This window comes from Podarcis pityusensis (assembly GCF_964106645.2).
Source record: "Podarcis pityusensis genome assembly, chromosome: 4".
Classification (NCBI taxonomy): domain Eukaryota; kingdom Metazoa; phylum Chordata; class Lepidosauria; order Squamata; family Lacertidae; genus Podarcis; species Podarcis pityusensis.
In genome coordinates this window covers 18,461,664-18,482,386 of record NC_138027.1, presented here as the reverse complement: position 1 = coordinate 18,482,386, position 20,723 = coordinate 18,461,664, and the positions used below count along the sequence as shown (strand labels likewise).

Genomic DNA, 20,723 nt, shown 5'->3' with positions numbered 1-20,723 from the left:
TCTATTTTAATGGAAGAAACTTTGCTCTCTGGCTTCTCAGTTTGGGTTTTAGAAAAAGGGAGAGCTTGATGAACCTACAGCACTTTAAATAACAGCTAACCTCAAGCAGGATGCAGCTTACAATATCTGACGATACCATCTCACTTCTAATGGAAAAAAAAAACATAAGTATTGCTGTTTAATTAACACTGATTTTTGGTTGCTTTTTCTCAAGCTATGGGAAACAAACAGGAATCAGAAAAGCTGGGAATACTGTAAGATGCATGTGTGTAAGTGTGAAAAGGGCTGTTCAAGGCAACCCTGTGTTGATTCACGGTCCAATTTGGGGATCCTGATTACACATGTGGTTCAGCAGTGAAAATGATGGTGGTGAGTTAGCTATAGCCCAGGCATGGCCAAACTTGGCCCTCCAGATGTTTTGGGACTACACTTCCAATCATCCCTGACCACTGGTCCTGTTAGCTAGGGGTGATGGGAGTTGTAGTCCCAAAACATCTGGAGGGCCAAGTTTGGCCATGCCTGGGCTATAGTCCAACAACATTTAGAAGGCACCATGTTGGTTACCCATGCTCTGCAGGTGTCCTGAATCTGGTGTACTCTGAGGTAAGTTCCAATAGTGCACTCAGTTTCAAGGGCAACACCACAAAGGAGTCAAACAGTCCAATGGGCAAATATGGGTTCAGCTCCAATGCAATGCAATGAGAAATGTTCAGAGTCAAACCTTCTGAAGAAGATCCAGGGCTGGCATTGTGCAGTCAATCCTGAAATTGCAGCCCAGTGGAGTTCCCGAAGCAGCCAAGCCATGGTCCTTCAAAGTTGAGCAAACACAGAGTCTCTGCCTTGCTTCTCTGTTTTTCCTCTCAATCTTACTTGATGTCCCTGAGTTTGCTCCAGCTGAGTAGCTGTGTCTCTCCATTTAACAAACATGTGGTCCCCACCTGGTCTGAGCTTAATCAAGCTGAGTGGCTACACACCTCAGCCCAGACCCAACAAGTCCCACCTGATCAACCAATCAGCTAGGTTGCGTTCTCACCTGACGCAGTCTCTTAAACTGCACTTCCCACTGTTCCTGATGCCTCAGAACCCACTGTTTTTGGGGAGACAGGGGCACCTTTGGTTCTGGTGATGTGCCCACTTGCCCTGGCTCCCATCCTGCCCCTTAAACATTCTCTGATGTCCCCTGAGTACCCCCTAAGTTCCCAACCTTCCCTTCCCCACCTTCAGCTTGTCCTGGTGTGTACCAATCGTGCCTACACTCCTCACAAGTGGGTACCAGTCGTGCCTACACTCCTGCTAATTCATGACAATAGAGCACAGCATTGGCTAAAAGTGATAGGAGGAAGCGATGGGACTGCAGGACCGCTCCTGACAGCTCTACTAAATGACAATTTCTAACAGGCCTCTCCTTCACTTGCTGCCTTTCAACATCCATTCCATCTGGCTTTAGAAGAGGTGGCACTGCAGAGTCCCTTTGGTAAAAGACTAAGAGCTTTGGCTCCTGCTTTCCAAACTTTTCATGGATGCTACAAGAACTCTGTAGCTACTACTACTAATACTATATTTATACCCCGCCCATCTGGCTGGGTTTCCGCAGCCACTCTGGGTGGCTCCCAACAGATGAAAAACAGAATAAAACATTAAACATTAAAAACTTCCCTAAACAGGGCTGCCTTCAGATGTCTTCTAAAAGTCAGGTAGTTATTTATTTCCTTGACATCTGATGGGAGGGCGTTCCACAGGGCGGGCGCCACTAACAAAAAGGCCCTCTGCCTGGTTCCCTGTAACCTCACATCTCGCAGTGAGGGAACAACCAGAAGGCTCTTGGAGCTGAACCTAATATCTAGTTCCAAAGCTTGCTTTTTTCCTCCTCCCTCCCAGCCCCCTTTCCTTTTGTGTCATATCTTTTCTGACCAGAGGCAGCCAAAGTGGTGTCTTCCAGATACTGCCAGACTCCAACTCCTATCATTCCCACCCAACATGGTCAGTGGTTAAAAGAAAAATGGTGGAAACTGTATTCCAACAACATCTGGAGAACAACAAGCTTGCTATCTGTTTTAGAATGTGAGTTTGAGGCAAGGGAGTGTTTGGACAAGGAATGGGGGCATTAATAGATAGTGGCTTACACACGGATAATATTTTTATCAGACAAAACAATCTCCCTCCCAGTGGCACAATGGGTCAGTGCATCTTAATGTTAACCAGAATGTTGGTGGTTCGAGCCCAGCCAGGGATGGTTGTAGGCAGGATTCCTGCATTCCAGCGGGTTGGACTAGATGACCATTGATGTACCTTCCAACTGTATGATTCTATGAAACAAAATGTGTTGATATTGCTCACTAAGATTTAATAACAGATGTATGACCCACTAAGTCCCAATAAACATGTGCCCATAGTTCCACCATGTTTGGGGTGTCTGGGTTTAAACCTAAAAGGAAATATACTTTGTAGGCAGGTGTTGTGCAATTAATAAGTATAATTAAGTACCACTCAAATGAGTATTTAGAAATTGTCAGTCTCTAATAGTAATTGTTTGGTTCAGGGAAGAATCACAGCCATGTGCAAAAAGGAAAGAGGATACACTACGCATTGCATTACCAGGCCCCATAAATCACAACCTGCATTGTTTCAAAAGGCTGTCTTGGGAATTTAATGATAGATGGAGCTCTACCTGTAAACTTCTCTATTTTGTTCCGTAAGCAGCTTAATTATTTAATTTGAAGTTTACCCTGCAAGGAAGCCACATGAGGTTAAAGCTTGTTTTGCCGATTGCCCTAAGGGATCAGACCTGGTACATATTCTAGAGTAACAGTTGCATAAGATACATATTTATCATCCCTTTTAGTATGCAAGGCGTAGGGTATAGTTGTTCGAACACGGCCTGTTCAATGCAAAGGGGAATAGTAATTCTAGAGTACCTTACACTAAGGTTGTGGTCCAACAGGTGGGCATTTTGATGGACAGACAAAGCTCCCCATTCAAGCACAGGACTGGTTCCTTGTTGTTTGAAGGTTATGGGAAATGTACAATCCCATTGTACACAAAGGACCATCCTTCTGACTAAATTTGGGGTGGGTGAATCTGTCAATTGTCAGTTTCTGTCAGTTTATCATTCCCCACCCCTCAGGTCTTAAATCCAAATCATAGCATAACATCATAGATTTGTAGAGTTGGGACCCTAAGGATCCTCTAGTCCAAACCCCTGCAATGCAGGAATCTCAGCTAAAGCATCCATGAGAGATGACCATCCAACCTCTGCTTAAAAGCCTTCAAGGAAGGAGTGTTTTGGTGATGGTTTGTTTAGAAATAAGTCTTCATGAAAATTCACCAACAGAGGCACCAACTTCTCAAAAACCTTGGGGGAGGGGACTGACATGACATCCTAATACCTCACACCCAACATCACATGGAGCCAAACAGCCTCATCCTTCCCCTTCCAGCCAGTGTGGTGTAGTGGTTAAGAGCGGTGGACTTGTAATCTGGTGAACCGGGTTCGCATCCCCGCTCCTCCACATGCAGCTGCTGGGTGACCTTGGGCCAGTCAAACTTCTTTGAAGTCTCTCAGCCCCACTCACCTCACAGAGTGTTTGTTGTGGGGGAGGAAGGGAAAGGAGAATGTTAGCCGCTTTGAGACTCCTTCAGGTAGTGATAAAGCAGGATATCAAATCGAAACTCCTCCTCCTCCTCCTCCTCCTCCTCCTCTTCCTCCTCCTCCTCCTTTTCCCCTGTCATGGCTTCCCCAGAGGGAAGCTGCCCTCAGCCACTGGCAACTGTAGCAGCAGCTGATCACAGAGCCATGCCATGCCAGGCTCCGCATTTACCCTCTGAACAATGGAGGCCCCTGGCCACCTAAAATAAGAGAAATACATTGGGAGGGGGGCAAAGTGCCTCAGTCCCTAGGAGTTGGTGCCTATGTTCATCAACTTTCCTGTTTTAATAAGCACATATTTATATACAATTTGGATAACATACAAAGTTTCTGCAAAAAGAATTCTCCTGATATAATTCGTTGTACAGTGGTACCTCGGGTTAAGAACTTAATTTGTCCCGGAGGTCCGTTCTTAACCTGAAACTGTTCTTAACCTGAGGTATCACTTTAGCTAATGGGGCCTCCCACTGCCACCTCGCTGCCACCACACGATTTCTGTTCTCATCCTGAAGCAAAGTTCTTAAGGTATTATTTCTGGGTTAGCGGAGTCTGTAACCTAAAGCATTTGTAACCTGAAGCGTCTGTAACCCGAGGTACCACGGTATATGTTCCTTTCACTAATATATGGATTCTTATGCACACTTTGCCCTCGTATGTGCATCTACGTATGTATTACTTGGCAGGGGTACTGCATTTCAAAATCGAGAAGTACAGATTTTTGAGTGACGGTAGTTTCAGTTCACCTATTATTTGGGCAAGTGCAAATAAGATGGGTTCATCTTTCGGTACTACCTGCACCAAACTTCTTCCCCATCCCTACACTTGGTAGGATAATGCCAGAGGTTTGCCACCGGCAACCAGAAAAGCTGGAATGTGTGTCTGATATTGTGGTTCCCGGAAAGATGGCTTCCTCGCCGCTACTGACATTCTGCTGAAACCATGTGCATAGCAGTAGACATAGAAAAGTTTTCCTCCCTCTCTCCCAACACTAGAATTCGTGGACATCCAAATTTTGGAAGATTCAGGACAGATTTTTAAAAGTCCTTCTCCGTGCATCACAATCATTAAGCTACGGAACTCGCTCCCCACCATAGCTGTCAACTTTTCCCTTTTCTTACGAGGAATCCTATTTGGAATAAGGGAATTTCCCTTTAAAAAAAAGGAAAACGTTGACAGTTATGCTCCCCACAGGAAGCAGTGATGGCTGCCAACTTGGATGGCTTTTAAAGAGGATTAGACAAGTTCAGGAGGATAATGCTATCAATAGCTGCTAACCATCACGGCTGCTGTTCTGCCTCCATGCTCAGAGGCATTAATGCTTCTGAATGCCTGTTACTAGAAACCACCAGAGTGGAAAACATTCCTGCGCTTGGGGGCTCCGCTTGGGGGTTTTCCACAGGCATCTTGTTGGCCACCGTGAGAACAAGATGCTCGTTTATGTGAGCTATTGGCTTTATCCAGCAGTCTCTCCTTATGGGGACTATATCCCAGCATGCTCTGCAGTGCGCAAGGGTTCTATCGCAAAAGCATGCATGCAGACAGTGCTTCTTGAGTATGGAAAGTTTGAAGATCATTGCGTTAGAAACCCCAGTCTGATCTCATTCTCTTTCTTTCTCCCCACACTTCCCAGGGACAAGATAGAAACAGAGTGATCATTAATGTCAGGGAAGTTTATTTGCCTTAGTTATGCTGACACTGTGGAACACAATGAAACCTCCTGCTCCACCAGGAGTAATAATAAAAAACCGCCTACTTTAGAAACATGAATTCCTCTGTGGAGCCCCAGGGGACTGGCCCTTCAAGATTTCCTGACTGCCTCTAAATGTTTAGATTTGTACTTGTGTGTTCTGAGTAACAATTATTTAACTTCTCTGCAATCTTTCCCTATCGCCTCCCCATTGCACACTGACATTTCTGTAACTTGCTATATTAGTTTTATCATCCAGGGCCATGAATTATTGATTTGAGGATTCTGTTTCTCCATCGAACGGCAGAAACCGCTCACTATTGCACCGATGCAAATAGGCTAATAGGGAGAAAGGAAATATAAAGTTTCTCAATGTGGCTTTAAAAGTTATGTCGTTGAGGCTTCCCATCTCCTATAGCGTGGCTAGCACTGATTTGTGTATAATAAATCCCAACTTGTGACCTGAAGGCTTTTTCAGTCTAGTTAGCATCTTCCAAATTATCATAGAGATTTAAGACAGAACATTTTTTAAATTAAAAAAAAAGTTGTAAAAAAAGGAGACATTCTTCCCAATATTCCCTAATGGTAAGTGCCTCTTATGCAGGCTGAGTGTGATGTTAAAGACAGGATTAATATCTGAAGGATGATCGTGAATGGGGAACGTTCTTTCATTTTGCAGTGTGAAACAATTCTATGTGTAAGGAAGCCTTCTCTGTGCAAGAAGCTGACATAAAGCAAGCTGGCTTATTATTATTATTCTGCCCTTCATACATGGAACTCAGGGTGGTTCACAACATAAAATTACAATATAAAAAACACAAAATGTATAGTAATATTAAGGGCAACAACAAATAAATAATCCGTCCTCCTACAACACATTTAAAGGACATTGGATGTCAGCCAGCCAAAGGCCAGGCTGAAGAGGAATGTTTTTGCCTGGTACCTAAAGGTGTATAATGAAGGCGCCTGGTGGACCTCCCTGGGGAAAGCTTTCCACAAACGGGAAGCCACTACATAAAACCCCCATTCTCGCGCTGTCACCTTCCAGACTTCTCATGGAGGAGGCACATGAAGAAGGACCTCAGAGGATGATCTCAGGACCTGGGTTCGTTCATCAGCAGTTGGGCTCCTGCTGTGCCTAAGCCTGGCAGAGGGGAAACAAGTCTTTAAAACAGTATTCTACGTTGGGTTGTTGCATGACCAAGCTTAGGATCCAGCCCAAGTTTCCCCTCTCTGCTGCCTACCACACAACACAGGGATTTTGTTGGGTTGAGGTGGAGCAGCAGTGAGGTTGGGCCAGTTGGCTGCACTGGTGTTCCCAGTGGTGCCACCTCTGGTACATCGTTGTAGCCCTCACCATACTGCAGCCCCACCCCATCCAGGAAAGCACTAGAAATTCCAGTGTTGGGAGGGCAGTTGTAGGCCCCCACACCCATTAATACTGAGATCCACTGTAGTTCAAACATGAGCAGAATATATGGGGGCAATCCAGCTAAGTTGTGCACTTTGCTTGGTAGCACAGGAGCTCAGTGTGCAGGTGGGACGTTATCACCTCATGGAGATCTCACGGGACTGAGATCATCTAACAGGATCTCAAAAGAGGGAAGGAGGCCTTGGCTAAGAGGGGCTATGACTATGTTGCCACACAAACCTCAGTCTCAGAGCCTTACTAGGCTATTTGGGGCACTTAGCAAAAGCCACAGAGAATGCCCTCTCCCGAGCTACCAACCCCTTGAGCTTCTGAAGATGGAGGAACAACCAAGAGGGACCCATTTGCTGATCTTAGCACCCAAGAGGGTGTGTAGGGAAGGAGAAGGCCTTTCAGATATTCAGGGCCTGGGTATTTCAGGGCTTCAAACACTGACATGAGCACCTCAAATTGGACCTGAAAATGAATTGGCAACCAGTACAGCTGTTTTAAGATAGGGGTTAAGTGAGAGCTAAATGAAATCCCAACCAGTAATCTGCATCTCAATAGGACTTACTTCTGAGTAGACATGCATCAGGCTGTGCTGCTTGAAAGCCGACATAAAAGGTGCAGGAGTAAATATTAATTAAGTAGGGAAGTCACTTCAATAAAAAGAATAAGCAAACAAGGGCAAGAATGGTTAGAACATTTGCTTGCTATTTTAGTGGAGAAGAATAAATTCAGGGAGTCACAGAAAATAGCAAGACACTAATGAAAAGGACTGGATGTTCTCTGTACAAATATACTGAGGGGAAAACCCAGATTTTTTGTGAAACAGATTTTTATTTTTTTTGAATTTGGAAATATGTCTGGTAAAGTATTGCCCTAGAAATGCGAATCAGTCTGGATCCCCCCCCCCCCGAATTGAATGTTGAGATAATAATTATGTGTATAACATGGATGAGATGCTCAAAGAGGTTGTATCATTTTTATACTCTGATTCATCCATCAGAAGAGGGGGGAAAAACAACTCAGGATAACATTGCCAACTGTTTTGAATGTATTAAATATTCTAATGATTTCTTTTTCAGGAAGAAAGAGACTTATTAAATGCTTCAATATCTATTCAAGAGAAACAAAACAGTATTGAATGTTTGAAAAGTAATAAATTGCTTGGGCTAGATGGCTTTCCAATGGAGCTTTATAATAGATGTTCAGATGCTTTATTACCTATTACTGCAATAGTATGCAAGACTCTTAACAGGCCCAATAAGTTGCCAGAATCTTGGGATGGAGCCAAATTGACTGGTATTCTGAAAAAGTAAAAAAAAAATTCTGCTCTTTCAAAGCACTACGGGACCATATCTTTACTTAATGTTCAACAGGGGTGGGCAACAACAGACTGGGGGGGGGGGGCAAATGTGGAACTCTCCCCATGTCACCCCCTCCTTCAGGGGTTTTGCCTGGAATATGTCATTGAACTCTGATAAGCCTCATTCCAAGAGCGACCTGTGGGTGGGGTAGTTTTGCTCAGTGGCACACAGCCCAGGAAGTGGTGGAGAAGGTGGAGTTACATCTCTCTCCATCATGGTCTTGTGAGATCTCCCCCATGAGATCTCATGAGAAGAAGGAGGGGTTGGGGCTTGAAGAAGAAGAGGAGGAGGAGGAGGAGTTTGGACTTGATATCCCGCCTTTCACTCCCTTTAATGGGTCTCAAAGTGGCTAACAATCTCCTTTCCCTTCCTCCCCCACAACAAACACTCTGTGAGGTGAGTGAACTGAGGGACTTCAGAGAAGTGTGACTAGCCCAAGGTCACCCAGCAGCTGCATGTGGAGGAGCGGGGAAGCAAACCCGGTTCACCAGATTACGAGTCCACTGCTCTTAACCACTACACCACGCTGGCTCCCACAAGAATTTAGGACCTGAGAGCAAGGGAACAATCCTCTCGTACAGTTTCCAGGAACTTGTCCAGGAACAAAAATACTGTCTCTGAGCATGGATGGTGAGCGATGAAGATCTAGGCCTAATAGAAAAAGAAAACCTGGATGGATGGATGGATGGATGGATGGATGGTTAGATATGCACCGGCAAATTACCCTCCAACATTTCTCTGATGGAAATAGGGACATCCTATTCAACAACTACAACAATTTTACTCTTTGTACCCCATCCATCTGACTAGGTTGCCCCAGCCACTCTGTGTGGCTTCCAACATATATAAAAAAACACAATTAAACATTAAACATTAACAAACTTCCCTATATAGGGCTGCATTCCGATGTCTTCTAAAGGTTGTATAGTTACTTATCTCATTGGCTCAGGGGTTGCATAACTGTGTCTGTGTCAATTGCACTAAGAAAGGAGGCGATCTGTTTTTGGATCTACTGCTATCACACCATATGTTTGAAGCACAGCCCTTCAAAAAGAATCTTGGGAACTTTAGTTCATTAAGGCTGTTGTGAATTTTAGCTCTGTGAGGGATAAATTGCAGCTGCTGTGATTCCTTGGGAAAGTCATGTGCTTCAAATGTGCCTTAAAGGAATGGTGCGTATGCAGCCTGTCTTTGTACTTTGACCCCCCCCATCTGTTAAATCCAAAGCGTTGTCCACTCCAGCCCCCCACCCCCACCCTAATTTATATATTTGAGCACAGCAAGTGAAAAAGGACATAGCAAAGAACAAGGGCACTTGCGGACTCCATTGCATGAAGACTAAAGGCCATCTCAGGTCAGCTCGTCATGCCTGCTGAGGAGCAAAGTTCATGATTCAGAAAGAACAAGCTCCTGCTGAGCTGCCCATTACCTCCAGATCCATGCTTTTCATGGAAGGTTTTCTGATCTACACTCCTTCATTCTGTTCGAGTGAGAATGAGAGGTGAACAATAGGACAGCCATTGCAGCCCTGCTCCATTTGTGAGCTTCCCATGGACATCTGACAAGCCATTTCTTGGAGACAGAGGACTGGTTCTAAATAGAAGTCAAATCTAACAAGGATATTTTAAAGGTATCCTAAATAGCCAATATACACTTAGGGTTTTTTTTCCCCCCTTAAGAGAATTGTTCATCATTGCCAGTTTTCGTGCTGATTCTATTTCTCCTCTCATTGTCGTGTTTATTACAGAAAAGGGACAGTTTGAAGTTATGCAGCACAGTACAGTAGCACGTATAGAGTAATGGCTCTGCAAATGCGCTCCCCGAACAAACTGTATATATGCTAATTATATGTAAATGCCTCAGATGAAGTAAAATGAATGTAAGGATGGGGAAAGGACTGGGAAGAAGAAGGGTAGATATTGAATGAATTCATGGAGCCCAAAGGTGCTGTATTAATGCCTCGTCGCAATTTACCTGTGTTCTACAGAATGTTTACAGTGTTGTAAAAGTAATGGAAAGGTCTTTCGCAAATGTTTAGGCACTATTAGGTGGCATTTATACCACTCCTGGGATTCACAGTGCAACTCTGTGAATACAGAATCAGATACTGCATTCCCCCCCCCCCGCTTTAACTTTGCACGGAACAAAAGGTTCAAGTGGAGAGCTGCGTATGAATCTGTTTATGGGACTGTCACTTGTACAAATCTCACATCAACCATGAACTCGCTCGGTTCAAGGATTGGGATTCATCCTGCAGGATGCAGGTGCTGCATCGCAAGAAGAAGAATTTGGATTTGATATCCTGCCTTATCACTATCCTAGGGAGTCTCAGAGTGGCTAACAATCTCCTTTCCCTTCCTCCCCCACAACAAACACTCTGTGAGGTGAGTGAGGCTGAGAAACTTCAGAGAAGTATGACTAGCCCAAGGTCACTCAGCAGCTGCATGTGGAGGAACGGGGATGCAGGAAAGCCACTCATGAAGCAGCACCATGCTTCCTCCTTTCAACAACCTTGTGGAGGAGCACCCTGCAGAAATGAACCCCCTGCTGGGTGGTAAGGAAGAAGACACTGTTGTGTGGGTGCTTGAGGTTCACAGGAGAAGTGGGCAGAATCAAGGCACAAATCTAACTCAGAGCCTTCAGGACCCTGGACAGCTACAAAGGGTCCTGCTAAATCAACTGCTTATTTCATTGCATTTATTTCAAACATTTCTTCCACTATTTTCATTGCATGTGCAATTCCAGAGTGGGTTTCATCCTGACATACGAGTCCATATGCCAAATCAGTTCCCACATAGCACGCACATGAAAGTAAGAAGAATGCATATCCATCTTGGAAGAAAACCCAGCAACTACCTGGGTGATTTGTCAGCTCAATTGAATCTGTCAATTCTCAGAGCAGAGAGAGTTCTATAGCTGGAGTGCCACCACTGAGAAGGTTCTTCCTTGCCTTGGTTAGAGCTACTACAGCCTACAGAGCCTTCCCGGCCAACCTGAATTTCAGAAAAGGTCTATATGGGAGCAGGCAACAAACCAACGCAAGTACTTTGTAGCATTTTGAAAGCCAGGTCAGGTCTATCAGAAATGCTCCCCATCTTCCTACCACATTCTTCACTAGCTGCAACTTCTGAATCAGCTTCAAGGGCAGCCCCACATAGAGTGAAGTACAGTAATCTAGTGCTGAGGTTACCTGCCCATGGGTTATGGCTTCTCCCCAAATCCACTAGTTCCAAAGGGCTTCATTTATTCTTAAACAGAGTGGGACACTGCTGAACTTTACGAGCCAAAAGCCAAGAGATTGATGACACATTACTTATTGCTACTCTCTGGCTGTTGCTCTGATTTAAGAAGCAGAGCCATGTAAGAAGCAAGCCTCCAACTCCCATCTCACAGATTTAGGATGGCTGATGGTGTCAAAAGCAACAGGGAGATCAAGGACAATCAACAGGGTCAACTCCTTCTGTCGCTCTCCTAATAAAGATAATCTTTCAGAGCGGTCAAGGGTAATTCAGTCCCTAAACCAGGGGACCAGATAATCAGTTTCTTCCAAGAATGCCTGCAGTTGAGCCACCACCTTCCTTAGGAAGCTGATATTTGTGACTAGGCAGTAGATATTACATGTCCAATGTTGTTGTTGTTTTGAGTCATGGGGTTTAATAAGCAAGCTCTTGGAACTGTAGATCTGTGATGGGAACAGGTGTCCCCTAACAACTCTCAGAACTATTAAGAAACTGCAGCTTCCAGAATTATTTGTGGGAAGCCATGACTCTTTGAATCTGTAACATTGCACTTTAAAGGCATAGTGTGACTTAACTAATAGGGAAGGGGGGTGAAATCTGAACTCTCCACATCTAAATCAGTATAACCATATTCATTCTACAAAACTAAAGCACCTCCCCCCCAGCCGCCCCCTGAGATGCAACCCATTAGTAAACGTTACCATGGAAAAAAATGCTTTTCTATAATAATTACTACAATCATAATTATTACACTCGACTGAAGGTTAATCCCTCTGGTATTAATTTAGCTCCAGCGTAAGCAGATACATTGTTCACGTTCATCTCACTGCACTTAGCATATTACTAAAGATTAAGGTCTGCATGGCCAAAAATAGAGATATTTCAAACCCAGTGTTGTCGGGATGGTATAAATGCAGCTTGACTCAAACTTGCTTTCATCTATCACATGGCAATCCTCACCTTGCAATGTTCCAGAAATGAAGGGAGTAAATTGCACAAAGCAAACCCTCTTCCCCAATGAAGAGTTGTGTTTACGCCTTGCCTTGTTCCCCTGAATCTTTCTGTAGGTACCTAGCAAAGTTCAGCTCTCTATGGAAATGGCATCAGGGCACATTCAGATAAAAGCTGGTAATCTAAAAGTCTGTGGCTCTGTGTTTGTGTATACACAAACACACACAAATAAATTGCAGCTATAGCATATTAAATTTCAAAACGTGATCTCATTAATTAAGCACATGCAATTTCTCAGATTTAATTAAGATCACCCCACAGCTCTGGAAAGATTGTTATTTTTATTAATAAAGATCTCGCTGCACCCGTTTGCTCATCATGGAAGAGCACATACTTTTTGTCTCTTTCTTTGTATAAAGGGGGGGGGGCTTTTCTATAAAAGCAGGGATTTAAACAGCCATATGTTTGTTGGATTTATGCAAAAAGTGACGGTATAAGAACTGTAATCCAGGTCACTGTGAAGGAACTTGGAGAGGGAGAGCAAAAAAGACTAGGAAGCGATCATACAAACTAATCCCAATCTCAATTCTTTGAGTGCCGTTGCTTATCTCACCAAAACAGCATAATCTGTACACAAGAGAGAGATATCAGGAGCTCAGGGGGATTCCAGAGTTGCAGGTGCCTAGCACATCCCTCGAAAGAAAAATTAAGAAAACCTAAGGGGGAAAGGAAACCCCCAGATCAGCCCAAATAAAGACTGAATATGTTTAGTGGCCACAGAATACTGACTGCAGTGGACGGGTAGAGAGAGAGACAGAAAACCAGGAGTGGCATAGAATAAAATAAAATGGAATAAAATAGACTAAACCACATCAGAAGGTTGGTGGTTCAAATCCCCGTGACGGCGTGAGCTCCTGTTGTTCGGTCCCTGCTCCTGCCAACCTAGCAGTTCGAAAGCGCAAGTCAAAGTGCAAGTAGATAAATAGGTACCGCTCCGGCGGGAAGGTAAATGGTGTTTCCGTGCGCTGCTCTGGTTTGCCAGAAGCGGCTTAGTCATGCTGGCCACATGACCCAGAAGCTGTACGCCGGCTCCCTCGGTCAATAAAGCGAGATGAGCGCCGCAAACCCAGAGTCGGCCATGACTGGACCTAATGGTCAGGTGTCCCTTTACCTTACCCTGAACAGAAAAGCTCAATGCTGCAACATTTTGTTACAGGCCCCACTTGTACTTTGTCTTGCAAATAATACTGCGCCGAGACTGACGTGAACAAACATCAGCACACATTTTCTTTTTTAAAAAAACAACAACCGAGGAAGTTGCTTTTCAAATTGTTTCATAAGAACAGCCAGTTAGAAAGGATCCGATTCAATGGGGTGGTGAGGCCTGGCTGGCTGCGAGGGATTCCACGACCACAACGAGTCTGGCACATCGACAGGTGGTGGCATCTCCTCTTTCCACAGAGCTCTCCAGATGGTAGCACAAGAGAATTAAGAGAGAATTCTCCAGTTTCATGCCTTGCCTCTTCCATACAAAAGTGACCCACCTTACCCAATCCTCTCCCCCTCTCCTGGAAATTCTGGAACCGGCCCTGCCTGCTGGTAAGAGAACAGGGGAAGCCACAGCTTGCCAGTAATGCATAGTAAAATATAAATCGCCATCCCTTACCGTCCTGGCATCCAGTGATGTGGAGGGACAGGCATTAAAGCTCCCTTCCAAAAGATAATGCTTGATGCTGGCAAAGCAGCACAATGCTCTCTCTGTGTGTGTCTAGCTGGTGTAGTATTCGATGCTTATGATACAATTATTACGCTACCGCCGATTGCTTCAGCCTTTTGGCAAGTTAATCCCCTCGGGTATTAATTTACTTACTCTGACTCTTCAGTGTAGTTTCTGGCGTTCTACCCCGTTGAGGACAGCCCCTATAATTATCCCACAAGTTACAGCCCTCAGGTTTTTTTACTTGTGTGTCTTCTTTACCTCATCAGTTGAGCCACTACCATCCACAACCCATTAAAGCTAAACCGGTGGATTGGCAGAGCGATCCAAAAAAAAAAGCAGGGGGAGGGGAGAACCAGAGGGGAATGGACCATCAAATCCAGAACGTTGGCAAGGTGGGAAGGAGGAATGGATGTCTGCCTTCTCCTGAATACCGTATTTTTCGCCCCATAGGGCGCACCGGCCCATAAGGCGCACCTAGTTTTTTGGAGGGGAAATAAAGAAAAAAAATTGTATTTCCCCCCCAAGGTGTGAGGCTGGGGCGGGGGAAGCCCGAGCTTCCCCCGACCCCAGCCCCCAGAACAGGCTGCTCTCCGCAAGCCGTGGGAGCCCTCCCACGGCTTGCACAGAGCTACCCGAAGCCCCGGCACAACTGCTGAGTGCGCCGGGGCTTCGGGATGAGAGGCAGCTCTGCGCAAGCCGGGGGAGCTCTCCCGTGGCTTGCGCAGAGCTACCCGAAGCCCCGGCACGCTCAGCAGTTGCTTCGGGTAGCTTCGGGATAAGAGGCAGTGCTGCGCAAGCCGGGGGAGCCCTCCCGCGGCTTGCGCAGAGCTACCCGAAGCCCCGGCACAATTGCTCAGGGGCTTCGGGGTGCAGGCAGCTCTGCCCAAGCCGTGGGAGCCCGGGGGAACTCCTGCGGGCTCCCACAGCTTGCGGATAGCTTCCTGAAGCCTGGAGAGGGAGGGGTCGGTGTGCACCGACCCCTCTCGCTCTCCAGGCTTCAGCGAAAGCCTGCATTCGCCCCATAGGACGCACACACATTTCCCCTTCATTTTTGGAGGGGAAAAAGTGCGTCCTATAGGGCGAAAAATACGGTAATAATAATAATAATAATAATAATAATATCCCGCACATCTGGCTGGGTTGCCCCAGTCACTTTGGCCTGGGCTCCAACAAATATAATAACATAAGAAAACATCAAACATTAAAAACTTCCTGGTACAGGGCTGCCTTCAGATGTCTTCTAAAATCCCCTTGATATATACGTGAAGCTAAAAAAAAATAAAAAATGTTGAAAGTGAATTTCTTTAAAAAACCAGAATCATTCCTTCTGGGCATTACAGGTACTGACATCCCTAAGGGTATAAGAAAAGTTTTTTTGTATGCAACCGTGGCCGCGAGGGTTCTTATTGCAATGAATTGGAAAAATGACAAGCTCCCTACCAGGGCTGAATGGTTATTGAAATTGACATAATATGTCATGTTAGCCTCCCTTTCTGAAAGAATTAGAGACAAGCCTAGACAGGAGTTCATTCTAGAATGGGACAATTTTAAGAAATATCTGAAAAATAGCTGTAACGTAAATACAGAAACTACAACTAATCCAGAATGCGGCAGCTAGACTGGTGACTGGGGGCGGCCGCCAAGACCACATAACACTGGTCCTGAAATACCTCCATTGGCTCCCAGTACGTTTCCGAGCACAATTCAAAGTGTTGGTGCTGACCTTTAAAGCCTTAAACGGCCTCGGTCTAGTATACCTGAAGGAGCGTCTCCACCCCCATTGTTCAGCCTGGAACTGAGGTCCTGCTCTGAGGGCCTTCTGGTAGTTCCCTCCCTGTGAGAAGTGAGGTTACAGGGAACCAGACAGAGGGCCTTCTTGGTAGTGGCATCCGCCCTGTGGAACGCCCTCCCATCAGATATCAAAGTAATAAACAACTATTGTGCTTTTAGAAGACATCTGAAGGCAGCCCTGTTTAGGGAAGCTTTTAATATTTGATGTATCATTGTATTTTAGTATTGCAATGCAGATCTCTCAGGACCAGTGTTATATGGTCTCGGCGGCCACTCCCAGTCACCAGTTTAGCTGCCGCATTCTGGATTAATTGCAGTTTTCGAGTCACCTTCAAAGGTAGCCCCACGTAGAGCGCATTGCAGTAGTCCAAGCGGGAGATAACTAGAGCATGCACCACTCCAAGCATGCCTGGAGGATGCGGACCATTTGGATCCCTTCCAATCGGGATTCAGGCCTCACCATGGGACTGAATCTGCCTTGGTTTATATGTTTATATTATATGTGGCAACTATTTCTGGCACATTTTCCTTCCTAAGCACAGAGAGTTCTTTTTTCCGGCTCCCCTGATACTTCCCCATTAATCTGTTCTTGGGTGAATGAAGAACTTCTCAAAGTTCACCCTCATTTCCTCTGAGGCCCTTGCCAGCAGCTTCCAAGGTCAAGGAGAATGACCTTTCTTTTTGTCCAGAAGCTCGGACAAGGCTTCCTGCCATTCCTATCAATGACGTGCCATGCATACTGGCCAGAGGCATTGCTCAAGAGCAGGATGAGCCACTGCGCAGACTAAAGGCTGATTAAATATCGCTCCCAGCATTTCTTGATCTCTGGAGCATGTGATAAAGCTCAGACCTGAATCCTGATGCAATACACAGCTGGCCAAGCCAAACATGCGAAAAATGTCAGAAGTAGCAGTGTGGGTTGTTCGTTTTGTATTGATTTTATCATTTCAAGGGGCAGGGGGATACAACTGTGCTGATCTGGTGGAGTATACACTACTTTTTTAAAAAAATCCTTAATGGCAACAGCAGCTATGTAAAATTTAATCCACAGCACCATTTAAATTACATGTGAAGCATAATGGTGGGTTGGTTCAAGGAAACAAGGAAGGAAGGAAGGAAGGGAATGTAATAAACACTTAATTTAGCAGGAGAACTGAAGATTACACCTTTTACCTCTTATTGGCATTCTTGCCAATCTGAGGGTACATTCAGACATGGGGAATATTGCATTAGATCTCATTATTATAAGAATAGCACTTCTGTCTTGATTTCTAAAGTTCCTTTCACACTGCAACACCTGTTGTGTTATGGGGCTGTGGCTTTTTGACCAATATGCAACTTGTTGCATTGAATTTCATTCACACCAGTGGGTGTGATGTAACACAATAACACATGTCATTGGACAGTGTTGCTACTCCCCCACCTTTTCCGCACATGTGTTCTTTCGCCCCTTCAATTATTTCCCTGATACACCACCCAGATCTCATCACGTTTCCCCCACAATTTTCCGGTTTCAAGGGGCCGCAAATAGATTTCCACTGGAATCAAATAACTTGGAAACGAGCAGTATAAACATGCACTTCATTCCATTTGTTTTCCGGAAGCGGCTTTTGTGTCATGTGAAATCTCAAACACAATGTGGGAATAAAGTGTTAGGAAAACATGCTGAGGAAATGGGGGAAATGGTTGTGTGAATGCAGCCAGAGATGCTTAGAATCATAGATTAATGGAATTAGAAGGGGCCATGATAATAATAATAATAATAATAATAATAATAATAATAATAATAATAATTTATTTATACCCCACCCATTTGGCTGGGTTTCCCCAGCAACTCTGGGCGGCTTCCAACAAAACACTAAAATACAATAACCTATTAAACATTAAAAGCTTCCCTAAACAGGGCTGCCTTCAGATGTCTTCTAAAAGTTTGGTAGTTATTTTTCTCTTTGACATATGGTGGGAGGGCGTTCCACAGGGTGGGCGCCACTACCGAGAAGGCCTGGTTCCCTGTAACTTGGCTTCTCGCAGTGAGGGAACCACCAGAAGGCCCTCGGCACTGGACCTCAGTGTCCGGGCAGAACGATGGAGGTGGAGACGCTCCTTCAGGTATACTGGACCGAGGCCATTTAGGGTCATCTAGTCCAACCCCCTGCTATGCAGGAATCTTTTTTGCCCAACGTGGGGCTCCTCCTCTTCAGACATACCCGTCTTCTGAGCAACCCTCACTAGTCAAACCTGAGTGATTTTTCCCCGGCTGGAAGGTGTGCTTGAACTCTGATAATGCTATTTTCTTGCCAGATGGAAAGTAGAGGGGTTTGTGGCTGGGTGTACTAGCCTACTGTGCAAAGGTCCAACACACACTCATTGTTCCACCCATTGCCACTGGTATGTGGCCCTTGGAAGTTTGCTGGGAATAAAATGTGGCCCTTGTCCTGAAAAAGCTTTCCCACTGTGGCTCCTAGGTATGTGATATCACACTGTCCCTCCTAGGTGTGTGACATCATACTGGGTTCATAAGGAAAGGGTTAACTAATTGTAAAATGACTAACCTATAGGAACCCAAGGGGAGGAGTTAGAGTTAGAGAAGAGAGAGGGAGGATAAGTCTGAGGGTTGGGCTAGTCTGATGTGAGAGAGTGAGAGAAACTGTTAAGTTGAGATAATCAGTCAGAAAGTATTAGGAAGGTATAGGCCGGTAAAGAAACTAAGGTTAAGAAACTGACAAGAAAAATTGTCTGAAACCATAAACTTATTAATGCTTATAAAATAAACTTGTTTATTTGGTTTAATGTTAACAACTGTCTGAACTCAGTGTGTACCTGAGAGAAACGGGTTGGTGGCAGCGGGGAAGTGATCCCCGTAGTGGCACAGGGATCAATAGTCAGTCAAAGGTCCAGGGACCTTGTGTGACTGCCACATCCACGCTGCTCAAATGCATTAGTAGTTCCACCACTAGCACATGGAGAAGCTTTCTCTGGCGAGAGCTGCATCGAATGCCCTCACAATGTCGAGCACTTATCTCTGTAACCTGAAAACCAGGGATGAATGGCTCCGATCATGATTTCACAGATTGTCACTCATAAAGCAAGCAATAACTCCCCTTCTTCAGACAAAGCAAACTCTGGTTCATTCCAATATTTGGAAATGACAGGTCCAGAATGATTTGGGTGAAATGAAGCAAGCACAGAGTGAAATGCCCTCCTGCCAGATGCACACAACTGGATGTTTGCCACTATCTCTCTGTCAACTGAATATGCCACAGGCCATTAGCTTTCCCTAGAAGACTGGGACATAATCCAGAAAATGTTTTTCATTACTGCAACTCCAAAAGTCCTCTTAATTCACTGCCTTTAAGCTCGTTTTGCTTTGTTTTGCTGTTTGTGCCAGACTGGGGAACCTCAGACTCAGAGGTCAAACCCTGTCTTCCAGGACTCTCTGTCTGGGCCTTAAAACAACCCCCAGGAGAAACCTCTGACTGACCCTGCCCTGTATCATCCTTGGCTGCTTCTGCCAAGTTGAAATGTGTCCTTCAGCTGTGAATCTGATTGCCTGTGTGGATGATGGAGAGATGTCTGTGGCATGTGTGCCGAAATCTCTGACTTTTGTGTGACTAGAATTTAGGCTACTGGAAGTTGCATCCATTGCCACACTTATCCTTTATTGGCTCAGTTGGCAGGGGCTGTAGCTGGAAAGCCGGAGTCTGTAAAAGCAACTCCTCCATGGTGGTTAAAAATAAAAACAGGTGCCTATAATGTATTCCGCACGATCCATGAAATTTGATGTATGCTTTTATAATAAGAGTGATTCTGGTGATTTTTCACTTAGGAAGCACAAATGAGGCCAAAGCCTAAGAAAAGGGGCTTTCTGAATTCAAGAACCTGTCCTAGAAAATATTATTTCCCCTTTGGATCCCAAACAACGCATAACGCACACAAAATAAAAAGATTTAAAGGTGAGCTTAGAATTCACCATCCCAAGAATCTCAGCTTTCATTTTGAAATGAGCTGTTGTGGAGGGGAGGTGGTCTTGAAACTGCACCAGAAATATCTGGTAAGATCTCTGAAGCTGTTGGAGAGGAGGGCAGCTTACCCTGATTTAAGTAATTAGGAAGTGTTGTGTCCATCCTCACCCCCAATCAGCTTTAAATTTAGAGATATATGAACTCCACCCCTAAGAAATGTCAATAATCTCAGCAACTCTCAAGGTTATTCAGATGTTTTCCTCAAGTGGGGACCTTTGCCTCACGTGTCACATTCAGTTAATTCATATTAACCTAGAGATGTTTTGAATCTCTCTGAGGAATTTAGCTAGCTCATTTTGTATTCATTGAAGCTCCTTAGAAATTTTGTTTTGACTAAGAGGGATTCCAAATTCTCCTCAAATTCTGCTTGAGGTAAAATTCATGGCGAGTTAGAGATGGGTAGAATTAACCTAAGAAATTTCACAAGTCTCATCAAAAGTATGCTAAATTCCTCTTAGATGTTCTCAGCCAGGACATCCAACTTCTCTTCGCAATTCACTTTAGACGCAATCCAGTGGCCACTCTTGACTTTTTAGAAATGCTCACCTATTTGCCTTGAAAAAGTAGCATGTTTGGCTTGCTGCTGTCATGACCTTACTTCAGCACATCACATTTCCTTGACTTTGCACTTTCCGCTTCTGTTCAAGCTGGTCTCATTAGCATGCATTGATATGCCAAAAACTTTCAGAAATCTTAGGCTGTGATTGATGTTGACTATTGACTATATTTGAATTACGAGTGTACCTACTGCCCCAGGACACTGGTTAACAAGTTATGTCAGGAGCTGATCCCAGAGTGATACGGCATTTGAAAGAATCAAATATAGCTGCAGAGCAATATTGAATTTTGGATGTGAACCCATGAGCCTTACAAACCTGAAAATGAT

The 20,723-nt window shown here is 44.8% G+C and overlaps 1 protein-coding gene across 4 annotated transcripts in view; it reads right to left on the bottom strand.

Moving 5' to 3' along the window:
• CNTN5 (contactin 5) overlaps nucleotides 1–20,723 on the bottom strand; it is a 674,545-nt gene that overhangs the window by 528,009 nt on the left and 125,813 nt on the right. Inside the window, exon 1 of one of the 4 annotated variants that reach the window (XM_081001825.1) lies at nucleotides 13,971–13,989. The exons of the other annotated variants lie outside the window; for them this stretch is intronic. The gene's annotated coding sequence lies outside the window, so the exon portion shown is untranslated. Of the gene's footprint in view, nucleotides 1–13,970; nucleotides 13,990–20,723 lie in introns of those variants that run through there. 4 annotated transcript variants of the gene reach the window in all.